Source organism: Caretta caretta, chromosome 6 (assembly GCF_965140235.1).
Source record: "Caretta caretta isolate rCarCar2 chromosome 6, rCarCar1.hap1, whole genome shotgun sequence".
In the NCBI taxonomy this organism is placed as follows: domain Eukaryota; kingdom Metazoa; phylum Chordata; order Testudines; family Cheloniidae; genus Caretta; species Caretta caretta.
In genome coordinates, this window is record NC_134211.1 from 51,701,596 (window position 1) to 51,716,179 (window position 14,584).

Here is a 14,584-nt window from a genome sequence, read left to right on the forward strand (position 1 = left end):
AAACCTATTAAAATTTGTTACAGGGCATAAATTATTATAAGAGCTAGGCAAACAAAGTGTGCCATATTTTCAGTGCTAAATACATCATTGCATAGGTTGACATAGTTAAAGCAAATGTGTGTTTTTCAACCAGCTTTAGAGCTGGCAGAAATTTTCTGAATTTCAAAATTTTCATGAAAAACAAGATAACTTTTTCACAAAAAAATAAAATCCCAGTTTTCAAGCTGCATTATTGTTTGGTTTGCTGGGACATTGGTATCCCCAAAATTACTTGAGGCTTGTGTATTGCCACCACAACTTGATGTGGAGTCATGACCAGAAAGTGTTGGCATTGTAGCCAATTATTTCATTTTATAATTCATTTATTGTGGGATGTTATTATTAACTAATATGTCATGTCAGACATAATCATTGTGTGTTGAATAGATTTAAATGGTAGGATTATTGAAGTATAAGATTGATCAGTAGTTAGAAGGAATAGGTTTGCATTAAATATCTAAGTAAATATCGAAGTATGCATTAAATATCTTACAGGCTGAGGTCTGTAAGATTTTAGCTTAGCCATACTAGGCCTTTGAGTTAAGAGATGCTTGTAATAAGTAAGTGACCAAAGAATAACCTCATGCCACAAGATTACGGGAAAAGATATACCAATGAGTGGTATTGCAAAAGATTAATTTTTTTTTATCACAAAATGTCATGGAGGCACTTTTTTTTCTAACACATGCCTTAACCACAGGGTACAGGTTGTGTGTCAATGGTAATGAGAATAAAAGGAACTACACACAACCTATGAAAAATGGGGTACCACAATATTCTTGCGGGACACAATACAAAAAAGAGGGTGGATATCTTCCCACACATGCGCAGAGTGTTAGGTGTAGTCAGAATCACAAGATAAAAGATGGCTCCCAGACTGAGTAAAATGAGTTCCCTATGGGAAAACTCCAGCAGAAATCCACCCTCTACTGATGATCAGTTGGTAAAGCATCCATCAGACCCTAAGACTATTATTAAGGATGTGAGTATGACTATATTTGTAACTTGTGCATAGGTCTTTATAGGATTTCTGTATGCATGAGTAATCATAACTTGAATTGTAACTTTAATAAAACTTGTAAAACAGTCTAGATCTTGTACTTGTAAATGTATGTGTGGTCAATATCCTTGGTCTCCGTGTGTTCCTAGAGGCTCTTAAACTGAAGCAAGTAGGGGAGGTGACTTTACTTCTGTTGAGCTTTAAACTGCAGCCACCAGAGCTGAACCCATGGTGTTGTAATAAAACATTACTAAATACACTTTAAATAAAATAAAACGCTTCAGCATCACATTGGTGTCATGTGATGTCATACCATGATCACTATGTGCCACAGTGCGTTATGGCTACAAACACTTGCTAAGAGGCCATGGAAAGATCACTAAAGAAGCATGATCATTCAGTGACATACAGGGAGTCATATTTCAGAGGAACAGCCGTGTTAGTCTGTATTCGCAAAAAGAAAAGGAGTACTTGTGGCACCTTAGAGACTAACCAATTTATTTGAGCATGAGCTTTCGTGAGCTACAGCTCACTTCATCAGATGTATACCGTGGAAACTGCAGCAGACTTTATATACACACAGAGAATATGAAACAATACCTCCTCCCACCCCACTGTCCTGCTGGTAATAGCTTATCTAAAGTGATCAACAGGTGGGCCATTTCCAGCACAAATCCAGGTTTTCTCACCCTCCACCCCCCCACACAAATTCACTCTCCTGCTGGTGCTAGCCCATCCAAAGTGACAACTCTTTACATAATCAAGTCGGGCTATTTCCTGCATAGATCCAGGTTTTCTCACATCCCCCCCACCCCCATACACACACAAACTCACTCTCCTGCTGGTAATAGTTCATCTAAACTGACCACTCTCCAAGTTTAAATCCAAGTTTTGTGCCCACATATCTATTCAGGGGACACCATCACAGGGCCTAATAACATCAGCCACACTATCAAAGGCTCGTTCACCTGCACATCCACCAATGTGATATATGCCATCATGTGCCAGCAATGCCCTTCTGCCATGTACATTGGTCAAACTGGACAGTCTCTACGTAAAAGAATAAATGGACACAAATCAGATGTCAAGAATTATAACATTCATAAACCAGTCGGAGAACACTTCAATCTCTCTGGTCACGCAATCACAGACGTGAAGGTTGCTAGCTTAAAACAAAAAAACTTCAAATCCAGACTCCAGCGAGAAACTGCTGAATTGGAATTCATTTGCAAATTGGATACTATTAATTTAGGCTTAAATAGAGACTGGGAGTGGCTAAGTCATTATGCAAGGTAGCCTGTTTCCTCTTGTTTTTTCCTACCCCCCCCCCAGATGTTCTGGTTTAACTTGGATTTAAACTTGGAGAGTGGTCAGTTTAGATGAACTATTACCAGCAGGAGAGTGAGTTTGTGTGTGTATGGGGGTGGGGGGGATGTGAGAAAACCTGGATCTATGCAGGAAATAGCCCGACTTGATTATGTAAAGAGTTGTCACTTTGGATGGGCTAGCACCAGCAGGAGAGTGAATTTGTGTGGGGGGGTGGAGGGTGAGAAAACCTGGATTTGTGCTGGAAATGGCCCACCTGTTGATCACTTTAGATAAGCTATTACCAGCAGGACAGTGGGGTGGGAGGAGGTATTGTTTCATATTCTCTGTGTGTATATAAAGTCTGCTGCAGTTTCCACGGTATACATCTGATGAAGTGAGCTGTAGCTCACGAAAGCTCATGCTCAAATAAATTGGTTAGTCTCTAAGGTGCCACAAGTACTCCTTTTCTTTTTAGGGAGTCATATGTCACCTACATCCTTGCTGCCAGTGAAGAGGGGAAGCTGGTGTGGTTGAGATGGCATCGTGCTTCCCTGATCCTCGGCTGGTTATTCAGTGTCTTGTGACGTGACTTGGAAGGAGCCCTGAAACTGTTCTAATGCATTGTGCATGATGGAAGAAACCAAGCAGCACCATTTTCATGGCACTCCCTGACCTGTACCGTGTGTGTATCTAAGAATCTGACCCAGAGACTTACATCACAATAAATTTGTCCTGCAGAACAAACAGCAGAAGTTAGCAGCCATTTACAGTAGCCTGATGTGAAGGATCAAATGTTCTATGAGTAGGGATGCTACATGACAGCATCCACTTGCAGCCTAGAAAAATACAGAAAGACAGCTAGCATGAATATTTGATGCTTGATAATACTGGCAAGATAGCTGCAAGATACCTCTTCTCCCATCCTTTTGTTCTGCATTGTAATCCCGCCTAAACATTATCATAGTATGCATGAATCTTTCATAGTTAAAACAGTTAACAGATTTTTATCTTTCACTGCCGATGCTAGTTGATCATTCAGGCAGTTATTGTTCTTGCTTCTCTAAGCTCTGGCAATGAGAGAAAGAGAAGGATGACTCGGAAGTTGTGGTCAACTAGCTCTTAGGGTTTTTGTCATGGACCCACTGTGCATCATTGTGCTAGAGTCACACTCAAGTTCAATGTATTCCCCCTTTACATTTGAGCATTTAATGCATAGATATATTGCTGCAGATTTCTAAAATGTTATTCTAGTCTCTCAGGTAAGTATATGCATTTTCAGACAATTTTTAAGGCACTGTTCAAGACAATTATTCTTTCTGAAGCGACTGTATTTCACTCCATTGTGTAAACGCACATTTATCCATTTTTACAAGCTCTGATAAATGTCTTTGGCAAGAACTTACTGTAACTTTTAAGAAACTTTGCCTATCTCAGCAAACTCACTTTTTCTAGAAACACCAAATGATTCTAATATCCTTGGCAGCAGTACCATGGACTGTGGTCTCGTTAGATCTCGCAAACTAAGCAGGAGCTGACGTTTCAATACTAGGAGATGGAAATCTCTAAAGATAACTGAAGGTGTTGCTTTAGTGACTTATTAAGGGGTACTGAATCCATTGACTCAGACTGGAGTCAGTGCCCTGGTAGGGTACCAGAAGGGGCACTGGACAAAATCATTTTTTCAGATGATATTTAAAACAAAAGTCCTGATTATTTGCAACTATTAAAGAATCCATATCACTTTTCATTAGAGAAGAGGTTGTTAATGTCAGTATTTCTGGCCTAGTTCCAGTTCAGACACCTAAAGTTTATCTTTCAGTTGCAAATGGATGTGGTAATTTTCAATGCCTCTTTTCAATGCCTCTTTTCAACTGTTGCATAGTTTTCCTGTGTGCTGTTGAACAGATGATGTGTTCCACCCCAGGTGGCCATGTTTTAGCTTTGGGACAATTGGTTCACATTTTACACACCCACAGTCTGTCATTGAAAACTCAACATTCATTACTCTAGGTATCTGCAATAATTATCCTATAGTTAAAACTGGAGCTATAGTATTACAATCCCTGATGAATGGCAAATGCTGAATTGTAATGATGCCTACTTTATTTAGGTAGTTAAGTGCTTTGGGATTGGTGCTTTTTGCAATGAAAGGTGCTATAGAAATATAAGATATTGTTATGTTTTGAATTAATCACTTGCCTTCGACTCCAGAGGGGTGGAGAAAACATCTAAACACCTGGTTTTATTTGCAGCCTTGTAACTTTAAAAAGCAAAGGAAAAACAAAACAAAAACCTTCAAACTCACTGAAAAAAAATCATTCTCAGGTTGATGCCTCAGGGTGATCCTGCATTCCTTGCATGTCTAATATTCCCATTGAAGTCACTGAGTATTAATGGAAGAGAAATGAGGTAGAAAAGCAGTCCCCCTGTTTATTGAAAATCAGCTAGGAGCAGGTTATGATGGGATAGTGTCTGTAAACCCCTTAAAGTAGGGGGATTTAGGATAGTAACTCTGACGCACGTTTAGCTCAGTTGGTGCGAGCACACCAATATCAGAATGCAGAGTAATTAGAGTAATCAGGATGCAGCCCCTGACTTAAACTTCAGAGCACTGTGTGAAGAGTAATAAATTCATACAAAATAAAAGTGGAAAGGATTTAGCAGTAGACTGGATTGCATATTGATTCAGATGATAGTAAAATTTATGTATATGGACACACTTTTTGTAAATCATCCACCAGAGACTCCATTTCAAATGTGCATAGACACACATGCTTCACAAGTATGCCAGTGAGTAAATGAGGGTTTAAGTCAGAGTTTTGTTCATTGCATTTGTTCATTCTGGGTAGAAAGCTGGAATCATAGAAACTAGAATTATAATCATTTTTTTATATTGTGGTAGTGACTTGGACACAGAACAAACAAATGGTCTCTGCCCTCAAAGAGATTACAAGTATAAGACAAGAGACAACATGTGGCACAGACAGACAGATGTGGTCATGCAAGGAAATAATGAAATAATGTTAGGGTTTATCTACACTAGAGAGGGTTTGCCGGTAAAGCTATACTGGCAAACTCTTCTATTGGAGATGCAGCTTATACCAAATGAAATAAACAATATCAGCAAAGGACTCCCGCACCCCACCCAAGTATAATGGCTACACCAAGGCTTTTGTCCACATCATTATGTTGTTTAATGATGTGATTTTTTTCACATGCCTAACTGACATAGCTATGCCACCAAACTTTTAAATGTAGACTAGCCCTGGAGGGCATGATACGTGGCACACGAGCTGCCTAACTTCTTCCATCTATCCCTTTCCCCTTGGCTAATGCATAGTTGGTGCCGGGACTGATCATGGGACCCAAAGCTTGAATGAAGTAGATGAAAGAGGATTTTGTTTCTATGTGGAATTATTATTTGTATTATTGTAGTGCTTAGGAGCCCCAGTCATGGAACAGGACCCTGTTCTGTTATCAGAACTGTCCTGTCCATAGGACGGACTGGGGCAACCGCCCCAGGCCCTGCACTTTGGGGTGCCCTGTGTTTTGGGACGTGGGGTCTTGGGAGGCCTGGCAGGTTAGCAGGGTGCTGGTGCCAGCAGCAATGAGTGTGACCTGCTCTGTTCCGTCCTGCCGGCTTTCAGAGTCACTTGGGGGAGGGGGTGGAAGCCGGAAAGAGACGGGGTGGGGCTTGGGGAAAGGGGTGGAATGGGGGTGGAGCGGGGGGGGGAAGAGGCAGGGCGGGGGCAGGGCAGGGCTAGAAGAGGGGAGGCGGGGGTTTGGGGGAAGGGGTGGAGTGGGGGCTGAGCCTGGGCCGGTGGCAGGCAGGGCATTGTCCCAGGCCCTGCACCACCCTAGGGATGACCCTGTCTGTAACGCATTATACAAACACAGTCCCTATCCCAAACAGCTTACATACTAGTAGATATGTATGCAGTGTAATTTTAGCCCTGTCAGACCCAGGATATTAGAGAGGCAAGGTGGGTGAGGTAATATTTTTATTGGACCAACTTCTGTTGGTGAGCAAGGCAAGCTTTCAAGCCACATAGAGCTCTTCTTCAGGCCTGGGAAAGGTACTCCCAGCGTAACAGCAATATGCAAGGTGGAACATATAGCTTTTTGTTTCTCGCATTGGCTCAGGAAGTAGATATTTAAGTTTTACTTCCTTTTTGTTCATGTCGAAGAGTTTCCATTTCAGACAGCTAATGCTGTATTCAACAATAGAAGAAACCAAATTTAGTTGTTTGAAGTGGAAACTACCTCTGGGTTCTACCTTCTTCTCGGAGAGTGGCACTAAGCATTCAAATCTGATCTGCAGCACAAGTGAAGTTAGGTCCAATCTTGGGGGAAAATCTTCCAGCACAAAATGAGGTCTGTAGAACAGCCTGAAAGCAGAGGAGCTGGAGGATTTCTGCTGCATGTGAACAACAAGGTATGGAAAACCCACTCCTGAGGTAGTTGAACTATCCGCCTGCTGAGGACCAGAATACCAACGATAAGGTGGGGACATAGCCAGTGGAGCTGGAACACAGCGTATCCACTAGACAAACACTCTCCTGGGTTAGAGGTGTGTGGCAGCTGTGGAGGCTACCACTGCCATGGATTGGTTCTGACACCAGCCTATAGCTTAGAGGAGAGTACGATTCTGTCCCTCCCTTTCTGTGGAATTCCCTGGAAAGTTACCATGTTCTCAGAGCTTTGCACAGGGAAGAGAATTAAACACTTGTTCTCTGTCTAGACCTTAGGGATAATTTCTCCAGATCACAAAACTATTTCAGCAGAGTTGTAGGTAGAAAAACTCTCATGACACCACAGTAAGCAGAATCGAATAAGGCCAACAATTTCCAAATTTGGGACCTAACGTTAGGCACCAATATCCATATTTAATCACCAAAATAAAAGTAATCTGCTTTTCAGATACACTCAGCAGGGGTGTTGCAGCCACCTGATCTTCTTTAGGATTTCCACTGGTGAAGCAACTTTCAATCATAATAAGATACCAACAATTACATCACTCCCCTTAGATGTAGTTAGGACCCCTCCCCCCATACGTGCCATAAAGGAGGGTGTGTTTGCTTTTCTTCACAGCATCTTCCTCACGCCAGCTGACTTTCCAGCAGGATCTGTTTAGACAAAAGCCAGCCTTGAGGATGCGTCTGGGCCAAAGACTTCAGATCTATTCCAGATCCCTAGACTCCAGACATAACATTGATTTTTATGTCACCACAGAGCTGTGGAAGCTTTGAAAGCTATTGCAGAGTTGGTATTATCAGTTCTCAGTGGAGATGCAGTAAGTGTTTAAACACAAAAATTACCTTCCCCCCCAAAAGTGGAGGCATTTTTCATTATTTACAAACTCAAATATGAGTCAATTTTCTGAGAATTTTGCTATGTTTCTTAAATTCTTTGCTTGAAGATGTCCGCTCCTTTTCCACGCACACATCTTTCCCAGTGAAAACCAAAACAGGGCTTCAGAATCTCTCATTTGAAATTCAGCATTTGCATTTGTCCATCTTTGCAGTTTGAAAATAGCCATTTCATTTTATAGTGAAAAGTGAAATCTATAGGGCACAAAATCAACAGAAACAAAATGGTACAAATTTTCATGTGAACTTTTCACCAGTTATACACAACACTGGGGGAAGAGGGAGTTGTTTTATTTCTTTTCCTATGGTGGAAACTTTTGTCTCTTCTTGCATAGGTGAGAATGCCAAAGAAGCAGTGAAATGGTGCAATTCCATTGTGATAGGGTAGAGGATAGCATGCAGGGGTACATATTGTGAGTTCACACATGTGCTATGCAGAGACCTGATCCTGCAAGGTGTGCAGTATCGCCTGGTTGAGGATCAATACCCACCATTCCCATAGACTTCACTCAGATTCTCAGCAACTTGCAGGATCACCCCCAGGATTCTATTTGCATCAGCTCAGAGGAATGTTATGGTGGTTGGAGCAGGTGCATGGGAGGCTACTGTATTAACAGCTGAATTTTAGACTCTTCACAGCCCAGTGGGGAGGATTCCATGCCCGTTGGAGAAATAGTGTAAGCCTGTTTACTCAAGCTTAGCACTTGGGAAAGCACTTGGCTGCCTGATAAGATTATTTACAGTAGCACTGAAAACACATTGATACATCTTGTATCTGTATTAAAAAATGAAAAGTAATAACCTCAAGGAAAACAAATCCAGGAATGAAATCAACAGAGATCCAAGTACCAACTGCTGTTTGAAGGGATTGGCTGAAAGAAGGGAAAAAACATCAAATTCACTTGAATATGATAGCCATTTGTAATTGAATAGTATTTATACAGTGTCCATGGGACAGTGTAGAATTCAAATGGCCAAACCGGTGGTACTTGGAGATCAGTTGCATGGAAAGCAAGAATAAATTGCTTTTATGGGATTCTTGGTTGCACTGCTCTATTAATTTAATACGAAACTCTGGCTTTATTACACTAAATAACATATTCATTAAAATGTTTAAATGCTCAAATAGAGATGGAGGAGACATTAGCAAGCTCTCTGCCAGCATAATTAGCAAAGCGATGGCATAATTGCAGTGGGCTGGTGAATGCTAAGTGGATTATTTTGGTGTACTCTTGTACTGTACATCCCTAGCATGGAGTTAAGGAGCCAAGACCGCCATTAACAGAGAGGGAGTGTGCTATCTAAATCCAGTCAAGCTGAGGAGGGACTGCAATCCATTTAGAAAGCCAAGAAGAATGTCTGCTACTTTGAGATGGCTATTCTCCTGGTGAAATGTCTTTTCTTGTCTCCCAAGATGGAAATATAGGTCAGATGTTGCACACTGGCACAGCTTCACCCAGCTGGTTTTCCCCAGCTAAGGATCTGTCCCTATATCTTCATTTTATAATATATTTCATGACAATTGTACGAGAGAGCGTTAAGAAAGCAACCTAATTTTTTTAACAGTCCACCCCAAACATACTGAAAATCAAAGGCCAGATTCCTTTCTCCATTGGAGATTTTAGGTCTCTTGTGGTGGTCCAGCTGATGAAGGAAACTTCCTGGGTAGGAGAATCCTTGGGTATTTAGGATTAGGACTCCTATACCACCTCTCCTCTTTGCCCAACACGAAGGGGGTATTGTCTGGAGAAAAGTCTGGTGCTTTCCTGTACCCCAGTGACTCAAGCCATTAGAATGGGCCATGGGACAGTTGTAGATGGTGTAGTTTAGAGCAACCTTAAAGCTATTATAATCTGTGAGAGGAGACCCACCTGGTATTGAATCAGATGAAGAACAGGAGTCTACAAAGGCATACTAGAATCATTTCTCCCCTACTATGAAGGCAATCTGGGGCCCTATGCATACCAAGACACAGGGTGCCTACTGTGCCATGACCCCATGTGCTATTTGAAGAGGTGGTGGCAGTGAGCCTGCTTTCTCTTGACAGAGAAGCAGAGGTGGAGGCAAAGGCCCCTTTCTTCCCCCAGAAGTGAAACCAGGGGCTTCTCTTCCCATTAGGAGTTACAGAGGTGGCAGCAGAGAGCCTCAGAAAGGCAGGGGTGCCTCTCGCCTCCTCCGCACTCCCCCAAGTAGCTAGACTGTATCTGTTTGGGTGGGTGGGACAGACCCAATGCACTCTTCTCCTCTTGCTACATAGAATCCTCTGCGGGTGGTACTGGTGAGGATTCCAAAGAAGTGGGTCTTAGCGTTAACACCCCATTGAGATGTATGGGGCAGTTCCACTCAGAGCTATTGTATCAGGCAACCATCACTGTAGTGGTTACACATGGGTCATATTTTAAGGCTTTTCTTCCCAAAGATCAGGCATAGAAACTTACTTCTTAAAAATAAAAGCTGTGATTTTAATGTAAAACAATCATGTCTCCAGAAGTTGGGGTCCTTGAAATATACATGCCTAGAGCATTTTAATTTGATTCTGCTTCCAGTCACGCTCTGAGAACCAACTGGCTAAATTGCAGAATGCTCACATAATAATTTATTTGGAGCTGGTGCTGGGGTTTCCCTACATCTGCCTGACATTAGTTCATAGACTTAGTTTTTGAACATTTCCCCTGTGACACACCAGTAAATCTTTGCCTACTTTCTTAAATTTGCTAAATGGATCCTGGTCACAGCAGTGGCTGATGCCCCAAATAAGTGTTGGGCCTGGGATTAGCAAATAGATAATTAGATACTCCACTACACTTTTTCTTTTTACGCTCCTTCCCACACAAAAAGATCTTCCAACAAAATCAGACATCATGCTAGGTGATCTAGGGCCATTGCCACAATCCTCCTCTACTGTAGCTTCCACATTGCTCCCCCTGCTTCTCCTGAAAAGCAGAAGGCCCCTGCCCCTGAGCTCTGCTTTCCGCTTTTCCTTTCCCATCCTTTCTCCAGGTCACAGGCCTGTAACTGTTGCCTCCCTGGACAGCTCCTCACTCCTCTGCCTTTACTATCCCCCAGTTGGGCTCCACTTGAGGAGGGGACTGAGTTCTGCATTGAGGCTCCTCCTGTGCTCATACTCTGGCATTAACTTTCTTTAGCTTCAAAGAGGACTGAAAGCAGCCTGTGAGTATGCAGTGATATCAGGGCTGCTCTATACTTTCAATGAAAGGAGAAAGTTTCTTATGGGCTGGAGGCTACCAAGCTCACCTGCTTCTTTTCCCTGCCTGTGATGCTGCTGTACTGAAGGTGCCAGACACTCCTGATTTCTCCCTCCCTTGGCTGCAGTCTAACTTGCAGCACTGAAGAAACTAGATGCCTCTGCCCCTTCCTCCCTTTCTTCCTTCTGCTCATCCCTGCCGTTTTCTCCATTGTGCAGCCTGAGAGAAGAGGGGACTGTCAGACTAAAGTTTTGTTTGTTTAAAGAAGTAAAGGAGAGGAGATTTAACAGGTGGGATTAGCCCTGTTAGGCCCTCATTACTCATGACCAATCTGTCTAATCACCAAAGACATAATCTTCAAATGTAGGTGTCTAAGTATATAGTTGGGCCCTTAGCTATGAATGGAACGGCCTGATTTTCAGACATGCTGAGAACCCATAGCTCCGATTGGCCTCAATGTAGGCTATTTGCAGTAGCAAGAATTCTGGGCCAAATCCTCAGCTAGTGTAAACTGCCATAGCTCTATTTACACCAATGGAACTATACTGATTTACACCAACTGAAGATCTGGCTGAATGTCTGTTATTGTTTACAGGATCAAACCCTTAGCCTATACTGAAAATTTTCTTTTTATTTTCAGACTTTATTTCCCAAACAAAGATGTCATGTTAAGCAGGAAATCTAAATCCATGTCTGGGAGAGTTGGTAAGTGATTTTCAGATATTCTCTGCCTTGCTGGGCTTGGCTGTTGTGTTAAACAGTGCATGAAACTGAGTGGACATGTGAACCCTGTGAGCACCAGTGAAAATTTTCATTTGGCAGCTGTCACAACTTGCTTGCTTTCTAACACAATAAACTCCATACCTCTTAGAACAACTTTGTAAGAGCACAGCATATACCAGCTGCAAGAATACATGGCAACTTGGAAATCATCCTCCACTCTTCAAAAAGCAGGAATATAGGGGTAAGAAAACAACATATTTACTCCTCTTCAAAATGATCTGCACAGTGGAGTTAACAATAGGGATGAATTTGGCTCATTTTCTGTTGGATAACAATGTCAGTGCATCTGTTTGCAACTTGCCTCTGTCCCTCACACTGTTGTGTGACTATTGTATCAAGGTCTTTGTTGAGGAATCTGTCAGTCTCTGAGACTGAATGTGAGGGGGAGTCACTCCATGGGGAAGTGACCTAGTCATTGCCTGCAAATTTATGGCATGGAGGAAGTAAACATAATGAAGAAACCCCAAAGCTCAGAGCCTCTGGTGTAGGGAGGCTGATTTACAGCAGACCACATTCATGTAGCCTTAAAGTTGGCTTAAGTGGTTCTGAAACTACAGTGTGGGTAACTCTCATGATTTTATCATAAGTCTCATGCTAGTTCATGTTTTTCTTAAAGCCCCAGCTCCTGGAGGCAACTGATTGCATGAGAATCTCAGCTTACATTTTTTTAAAAGCGAGTTTCTAGCCCTCATGGGTGCAGAGAAAAACCTGAGTACACCCTGAAGTTCCAGAAACTAGAGGCTTAAATAATAAATAATAACAACAAACTAAAGCATGCTATTTTTAAAAACTCTTGTTATTTTTGAAAGCAGTTTCATTAATTTGGAGAGCCTGACTCATGATTTTTGAATGTTTGTTACAAGATCAACCCACCTCAGGGTAAAGTGTGTTCCTTTGGTAACATACAGCCCAGTGTACAGGCTTTTATGCCACTCTACCTCCCTATTGCTATAGCAGAGAAAGGGGATTGTGGCTGGAGAAAAGAAAGTGTGGCCAGAATGCCTGTTTATCATGCCAAACTTCAGATGTGTTTTCAGTTTCTTGTGGCTTTTTGTAGCTATTGTAATTCATCTGCTTTAATTGCCCAGGGAGGGAGGACAGGTTTGAATAGAGGTTGCTCTGAAATCAATGGAGTGTAAAGAAGAGTTTTAAGCCAGTTTTTGCATATACCATCCCACAGATCTGTGCTCTGTGCATTCCACAATATGGCTCATAATTTTTGTATAGCTTGACAATGCCAGTGGAGAAGAAAGACACACACACACACACCTCTAGTTGTTATGGTTTTCATATCAAAATCTGAATCTGTTTAGTTATAGAGTCAAAGTAGCAGCAGTTTGGATTAAAAATCTCTGCAGAAATCTATCATGTTTAGTTTACAATTAACTGTGGGAGTTTGTTTCCCTCTGACAGCTGAGTTTGGCCCAGTCAGAGCTTTTGATGTGCTTACCTGTCATTTATAGGAAGCAAGTCTCTGTTGATGTCCTCAGCAGATGTCAGTCACACAGCCCATCACTAATGCTGGGAAGACATCGTGCCCAAACAGAGAAAGAAACAAGAAAGCGAAAACACATAAGGATGCTTCTAATTTGCCAGCAAGTAGCTCTCCCTGGTGTAAACTCAGAAATCTGTGACTCTTAGAACATGACTATGGCCATGGCTCAGGATAATTCATTTGAAAAGCCACATAGTGTATAGTGGCTTTAAAAGGATTTAATATGAAGAACTGGCTAATATATTTATACTTTTAGTCATCAGGTACCTACAAATGAGTTATTATAAAGTGCATACAGGGAATAATGCAGTGATTCCATTTTCTTCCTTCTGTAGACAGTTACAAAACTTCAGTACTTAATCCTTCTGGTTTAACAATTCCTTCTGTCATTTTGAGAAATTGTGTAGGTTTGTACTCCCTTGTAAATTGAGAGCACAGTGCTGTGACCCTTACAGCAGGACAAATGAGTTAAGGCTCTGCCACACAAAGGCAGCAACATTCAGTTTCTGACCTAAGTTTACTATTTTGTATAAAAGTGTTTGTACTTTGGCACCAGCATATTGTAACAAGTCCATGGCCCTCTACCACTTCATAGTTGCCATTATGCTGCACATTATAGCTATGCAGAACTTCACGGCAGCAGAAGGGATGGAACTCAGATCTTACTGCAATGAAAGCATGGATCCTTATAACGTTAGCTAAAGGAGAAACTGTCAGTAACTAGCAATACAGGTTCTGTGAAACACAACCAAGCAGTTCTTAATTTTTCCAGTAAAGGACAGTGGCCTTTCACACTAGTCAGTTTATTACACTAAGTTCCTTTTATTTGCTCGTGTGGAAGATAACCTATAACTCAAACTAAACTATTATTGCGAAGGTGATCAATGATACAACTGACTATAAAAGATGGGATTTTGAGGTGGCAAGCCTCCAAAAGTTGGAATACCTACATCTTCCATGGAAATGGGGTCCATTGTTTTCATTGTATGGAATTCTTAATATTTTATGTTTAAAGAGCTTTGATAATGTGGAATGAATGTCAAATTGTGGGTCCTATTTCAGGTGGAATAGCAATACCTGAATGCTTATTCCCCAATCAACACAGGCTGCAGGGACACGGGGCCTTTCACTCTCTACTGTTCTTTTTACTCCAGGGCAGTCACAAGAATCAACCTGTCTCCTGCAGATCTCCTCCTAATAGTGCTCTCTCCATCCTTTATAGAAAACACCTGCCCGTTTTCCAGTTGGGTCTGATAATTGAACAGGGCTGGGTGGCCCCAGACCATGATAGGGGCAGGCCATCCTGTTACACACTCTCTGTATTTTCAGTTAATAATTGGATCTGCTATGATCCACTCATATTGACCAATCACTGAGTATACAG

At 41.8% G+C, this 14,584-nt stretch overlaps 1 long non-coding RNA gene across 1 annotated transcript in view; it reads left to right on the forward strand.

The window, feature by feature from the left end:
- Positions 1-11,754: 11,754 nt before the first annotated feature.
- Positions 11,755-14,584, forward strand: part of LOC125638396 (uncharacterized) — a 45,567-nt gene continuing 42,737 nt past the window's right edge. The window contains exon 1 of the long non-coding RNA XR_012668930.1: positions 11,755-11,886. This is a non-coding gene — a long non-coding RNA (uncharacterized LOC125638396). The remainder of the gene's footprint in view (positions 11,887-14,584) is intronic.